Raw genomic sequence first — 6,745 nt, 5'->3', positions numbered from 1 at the left:
GAGAAATTGGACAATTCAAGTTCAACGGCAGTTCGTTCCTAGTTGGAGTGGTTGGTGTATTCCATACTTCTAGCGATTGGATTTCACTCAAAACTCAACAAATGACTCCTCCCACCATATTATGATGTTGCCCAAGTTTTGGGCTTGATCCGAAATCAATAGGAGTGAGAAATTGGACAATTCAAGTTCAGCGGCAGTTCGTTCCTAATTGGAGTGGTTGGTGTATTCCGTACTTCTAGCGATTGGATTTCACTCAAAACTCACCAAATGACTCCTCCCACCATATTATGATGTTGCCCAAGTTTGGGGCTCGATCCGAAATCAATAGGTGTGAGAAATTGGACAATTCAAGTTCAACGGCAGATCGTTCCTAATTGGAGTGGTTTGTGTATTCCACACTTCTAGCGATTGGATTTCACTCAAAACTCACCAAATGACTCCTCCCACCATATTATGATGTTGCCCAAGTTTGGGGCTCGATCCGAAATCAATAGGTGTGAGAAATTGCACAATTCAAGTTCAACGGCAGTTCATTCCTAATTGGAGTGGTTGGTGTATTCCATACTTCTAGCGATTGGATTTCACTCAAAACTCACCAAATGATTCCTCCCACCATATTATGATGTTGCCCAAGTTTTGGGCTCGATCCGAAATCAATAGGTGTTCCAAATTGGACAATTCAAGTTCAACGGCAGTTCGTTCCTAATTGGAGTGGTTGGTGTATTCCATACTTTTAGCGATTGGATTTCACTCAAAACTCACCAAATGACTCCTACCACCATATTATGATGTTGCCCAAGTTTGGGGCTCGATCCGAAATCAATAGGTGTTCCAAATTGGACAATTAAAGTTCAACGGCAGTTCATTCCTAATTGGAGTGGTTGGTGTATTCCATACTTCTGGCGATTGGATTTCACTCAAAACTCACCAAATGACTCCTCCCACCAAATTATGATGTTGCCCAAGTTTTGGGCACGATCCGAAATCAATAGGTGTCAGAAATTGGACAATTCAAGTTCAACGGCAGTTCGTTCCTAATTGGAGTGGTTGGTGTATTCCATACTTCTAGCGATTGGATTTCACCCAAAACTCACCAAATGACTCCTCCCACCATATTATGATGTTGCCCAAGTTTTGGGCTCGATCCGAAATCAATAGGTGTTCCAAATTGGACAATTCAAGTTCAACGGCAGTTCATTCCTAATTGGAGTGGTTGGTGTATTCCATACTTCTAGGGATTGGATTTCCCTCAAAACTCACCAAATGACTACTCCCACCATATTATGATGTTGCCCAAGTTTTGGGCTCGATCCGAAATCAATAGGTGTTCCAAATTGGACAATTCAAGTTCAACTGCCGTTCGTTCCTAACTGGAGTGGTTGGTGTATTCCGTACTTCTAGCCATTGGATTTCACTCAAAACTAATCAAATGACTCCTCCCACCATATTATGATGTTCCCCTAGTTTTGGGCTGGATCCGAAATCAATAGGTGTGAGAAATTGGACAGTTCAAGTTCAACGACAGTTCGTTCCTAATTGGAGTGGTTGGTGTATTCCACACTTCTAGCGATTGGATTTCACTCAAAACTCACCAAATGACTATTCCACCATATTATGATGTTGCCCAAGTTTTGGGCTCGATCCGAAATCAATAGGTGTGAGAAATTTAACAATTGAAGTTCAACGGTATTCGTTCCTAATTGGAGTGGTTGGTGTATTCCACACTTCTAGCAATTGGATTTCACTCAAAACTCACCAAATGACTCCTCCCACCATATTATGATGTTGCCCAAGTTTTGGGCTCGATCCGAAATCAATAGGTGTTCCAAATTGGACAACTCAAGTTCAACGGCAGTTCGTTCCTAATTGGAGTGGTTGTTGTATTCCATACTTCTAGCGATTGGATATCACTCAAAACTCACCAAACGACTCCTCCCACCAAATTATGATGTTGCCCAAGTTTTGGGCTCGATCCGAAATCAATAGGTGTGAGAAATTGGACAATTCAAGTTCAACGGCAGTTCGTTCCTAATTGGAGTGGTTGGTGTATTCCATACTTCTAGCGATTGGATTTCCCTCAAAACCCACCAAATGAATCCTCCCACCATATTATGATGTTGCCCAAGTTTGGGGCTCAATCCGAAATCAATAGGTGTGAGAAATTGGACAACTCAAGTTCAACGGAAGTTCGTTCCTAATTGGAGTGGTTGGTGTATTCCACACTTTTAGCGATTGGATTTCACTCAAAACTCACCAAATGACTCCTTCCACCATATTATGACGTTGCCCAAGTTTTGGGCTCGATCCGAAATCAATCGGTGTGAGAAATTGGACAATTCAAGTTCAACGGCAGTTCGTTCCTAATTGGAGTGGTTGGTGTATTCCATACTTCTAGCGATTGGATTTCACTGAAAACTCACAAAAGGACTCCTCCCACCATATTATGACGTTGACCAAGTTCTGGGCTCGATCCGAAATCTGTAGGTGTTCCAAATTGGACAATTCAAGTTCAACTGCAGTTCGTTCCTAATTGGAGTGGTTGGTGTATTCCATACTTCTAGCGATTGGATTTCACTCAAAACTAACCAAATGACTCCTCCCACCATATTATGATGTTGCCCAAGTTTTGGGCTCGATCCGAAATCAATAGGTGTGAGAAATTGGACAATTCAAGTTCAACGGCAGTTCGTTCCTAATTGGAGTGGTTGGTGTATTCCATACTTCTAGCGATTGGATTTCAATCAAAACTCACCAAATGACTCCTCCCACCATATTATGATGTTGCCCAAGTTTTGGGCTCGATACGAAATCAATAGGTGTTCGAAATTGGACAATTCAAGTTCGACGGCAGTTCGTTCCTAATAGGAGTGGTTGGTGTATTCCATACTTCTAGCGATTGGATTTCACTGAAAACTCACAAATGACTCCTCTCACCATATTAGGATGTTGCCCAAGTTTTGGGCTCGATCCGAAATCAATAGGTGTTCCAAATTGGACAATTCAAGTTCAACGGCAGTCCGTTCCTAATTGGAGTGGTTGGTGTATTACATACTTCTAGCGATTGGATTTCACTCAAAACTCACCAAAGGACTCCTCCCACCATATTATGATGTTGCCCAAGTTTTGGGCTCGATTCGAAATCAATAGGTGTGAGAAATTGGACAATTCAAGTTCAACGGCAGTCCGTTCCTAATTGGAGTGGTTGGTGTATTACATACTTCTAGCGATTGGATTTCACTCAAAACTCACCAAAGGACTCCTCCCACCATATTATGATGTTGCCCAAGTTTTGGGCTCGATTCGAAATCAATAGGTGTGAGAAATTGGACAATTCAAGTTCAACGGCAGTTCGTTCCTAATTGGAGTGGTTGGTGTATTCCATACTTCTAGCGATTGGATTTCACTCAAAACACACCAAATGACTCCTCCCAAAATATTATGACGTTGCCCAAGTTTTGGGCTCGATTCGAAATCAATAGGTGTTCCAAATTGGACAATTCAAGTTCAACGGCAGTTCGTTCCTAATTGGAGTGGTTGGTGTATTCAATACTTCTAGCGATTGGATTTCACTCAAAACTAACCAAATGACTCCTCCCACCATATTACGATGTTGCCCAAGTTTGGGGCTCGATCCGAAATCAATAGGTGTGAGAAATTGGACAATTCAAGTTCAACGGCGGTTCGTACCTAATTGGAATGGTTTGTGTATTGCGTACTTCGAGCGATTGGATTTCACTCAAAACTCACCAAATGACTCCTCCCACCATATTATGATGTTTCCCAAGTTTTGGGCTCGATCCGAAATCGATATGTGTTCCAAATTGGAAAATTCAAGTACAACGGCAGTTCGTTCCTAACTGGAGTGGTTCGTGTATTCCATACTTCTAGCGATTGGATTTCTCTCAAAACTAACCAAATGACTCCTCCCACCATATTATGATGTTTCCCAAGTTTTAGGCTCGATCCGAAATCAATAGGTGTGATAACTTGGAGAATTCTAGTTCAACAGCAGTTCGTTCCTAATTGGAGTGGTTGGTGTATACCATACTTCTAGCGATTGGATTTCACTCAAAACTCACCAAATGACTCCTCCCACCATATTATGATGTTGCCCAAGTTTTGGGCCCGATCCGAAATCAATAGGTGTTCCAAATTGGACAATTCAAGTTCAACGGCAGTTCGTTCCTAACTGGAGTGGTTGGTATATTCCATACTTCTAGCGATTGGATTTCACTCAATACTCACCAAATGACTCCTCCCACCATATTATGATGTTGCCCAAGTTATGGGCTCGATCCGAAATCAATAGGTGTTCCAAATTGGACAATTCAAGTTCAACGGCAGTTCGTTCCTAACTGGAGAGGTTGGTAAATTCCATACTTCTAGCGATTGGATTTCACTCAATACTCACCAAATGACTCCTCCCACCATATTATGATGTTGCCCAAGTTTTGGGCTCGATCCGAAATCAACAGGTGTTCCGAATTAGACAATTCAAGTTCAACGGCAGTTCGTTCCTAACTGGAGTGGTTGGTGTATGCCATACTTCTAGCGATTGGATTTCACTCAAAACTCACCAATTGACTCCTCCCACCATATTATGATGGTGCCCAAGTTTTGGGCTCGATCCGAAATCAATAGGTGTGATAAATTGGACAATTCAAGTTCAACGGCAGTTCGTCCCAAATTGGAGTGGTTGGTGTATTCCATACTTCTAGCGATTGGATTTCACCCAAAACTCACCAAATGACCCCTCCCACCATTTTATTATGTTGCCCAGGTTTTGGGCTCGATCCGAAATCAATAGGTGTTCCAAATTGGACAATTCAAGTTCAACGGCAGTTCGTTCCTAATTGGAGTGGTTGTTGTATTCCATACTTCTAGCGATTGCATTTCACTCAAAACTCACCAAATGACTCCTCCCACCATATTATGATGTTGCCCAAGTTTTGGGCTCGATCCGAAATCAATCGGTGTGAGAAATTGGACAATTCAAGTTCAACGGCAGTTCGTTCCTAATTGGAGTGGTTGGTGTATTCCATACTTCTAGCGATTGGATTTCACTCAAAACTCATCAAATGAGTCCTCCCACCATATTATGATGTTGCCCAAGTTTTGGGCTGGATCCGAAATCAATAGGTGTTCCAAATTGGACAATTCAAGTTCAACGGCAGTTCGTTCCCAATTGGAGTGGTTGGTGTATTCCATACGTCTAGCGATTGGATTTTACTCAAAACTCACCAAATGACTCCTCCCACCGTATTATGATGTTGCCCAAGTTTGGGGCTCGATCCGAAATCAATAGGTATGAGAAATTGGACATTTCAAGTTCAACGGCAGTTCGTTCCTAATTGGAGTGGTTGGTGTATTACATACTTTTAGCGATTGGATTTCACTCAAAACTCACCACATGACTCCTCCCACCATATTATGATGTTGCCCAAGTTTTGGGCTCGATCCTAATTCAATAGGTGTGAGAAATTGGTCAATTCAATTTCAACGACAGTTCTTTCCTAATTGGAGTGGTTCGTGTATTCCATACTTCTAGCGATTGGATTTCACTAAAAACTAACCAAATGACTCCTCCCACCATATTATGATGTTGCCCAAGTTTTGGGCTCGATCTGAAATCAATAGGTGTTCCAAATTGGACAATTCAAGTTCAATGGCAGTTCTTTCCTAATTGGAGTGGTTGGTGTATTCCATACTTCTAGCGATTGAATTTCACTCAAAACTCACCAAATCACTCCTCCCACCATATTATGATGTTGCCCAAGTTTTGGGCTCGATCTGAAATCAGTAGGTGTTCCAAATTGGACAATTCAAGTTCAATGGCAGTTGTTTCCTAATTGGAGTGGTTGGTGTATTCCATACTTCTAGCGATTGAATTTCACTCAAAACTCACCAAATGACTCCTCCCACCATATTATGATGTTGCCCAAGTTTTGGGCTCGATCCGAAATCAATAGGTGTTCCAAATTGGATAATTCAAGTTCAACGGCAGTTCGTTCCTAATTGCAGTGGTTGGTGTATTCCATACTTCTAGCGATTGGATTTCACTCAAAACTAACCAAATGACTCCTCCCACCATATTATGATGTGGCCCAAGTTTTGGGCTCGATCCGATATAATAGGTGTGAGAAATTGGACAATTCAAGTTCAACGGCAGTTCGTTCCTAATTGGAGTGGTTGCTGTATTCCATACTTCTAGCAATTGGATTTCACTCCAAACTCACCAATTGACTCCTCCCACCATATTATGATGTTGCCCAAGTTTTGGGCTCGATACGAAATCAATAGGTGTGAGAAATTGGACAATTCACGTTCAACGGCAGTTCGTTCCTAATTGGAGTGGTTGGTGTATTCCATACTTCTAGCGATTGGATTTCACTGAAAACTCACCAAATGACTCCTCCCACCATATTATGATGTTGCCCAAGTTTTGGGCTTGATCCGAAATCAATAGGTCTTCTAAATTTGACAATTAGAGTTCAACGGCAGTTCGTTCCTAGTTGGAGTGGTTGGTGTATTCCACACTTCTAGCGATTGGATTTCTCTCAAAACACACCAAATGACTCCTCCCACCATATTATGATGTTGCCCAAGTTTTGGGCTCGATCCGTAATCAATAGGGGTTCGAAATTGGACAATTCAAGTTCAACGGCAGTTTGTTCCTAATTGGAGTGGTTGGTGTATTCCATACTTCTAGCGATTGGATTTCACTCAAAACTCACCAAATGACTCC

The sequence above is a fragment of the Prunus avium genome, chromosome 7 (genome assembly GCF_965620075.1).
Source record: "Prunus avium chromosome 7, drPruAviu1.hap1.1, whole genome shotgun sequence".
Classification (NCBI taxonomy): domain Eukaryota; kingdom Viridiplantae; phylum Streptophyta; class Magnoliopsida; order Rosales; family Rosaceae; genus Prunus; species Prunus avium.
The sequence above is the reverse complement of the archived record's forward strand: the minus strand, read 5'-3'. Positions refer to the sequence as shown.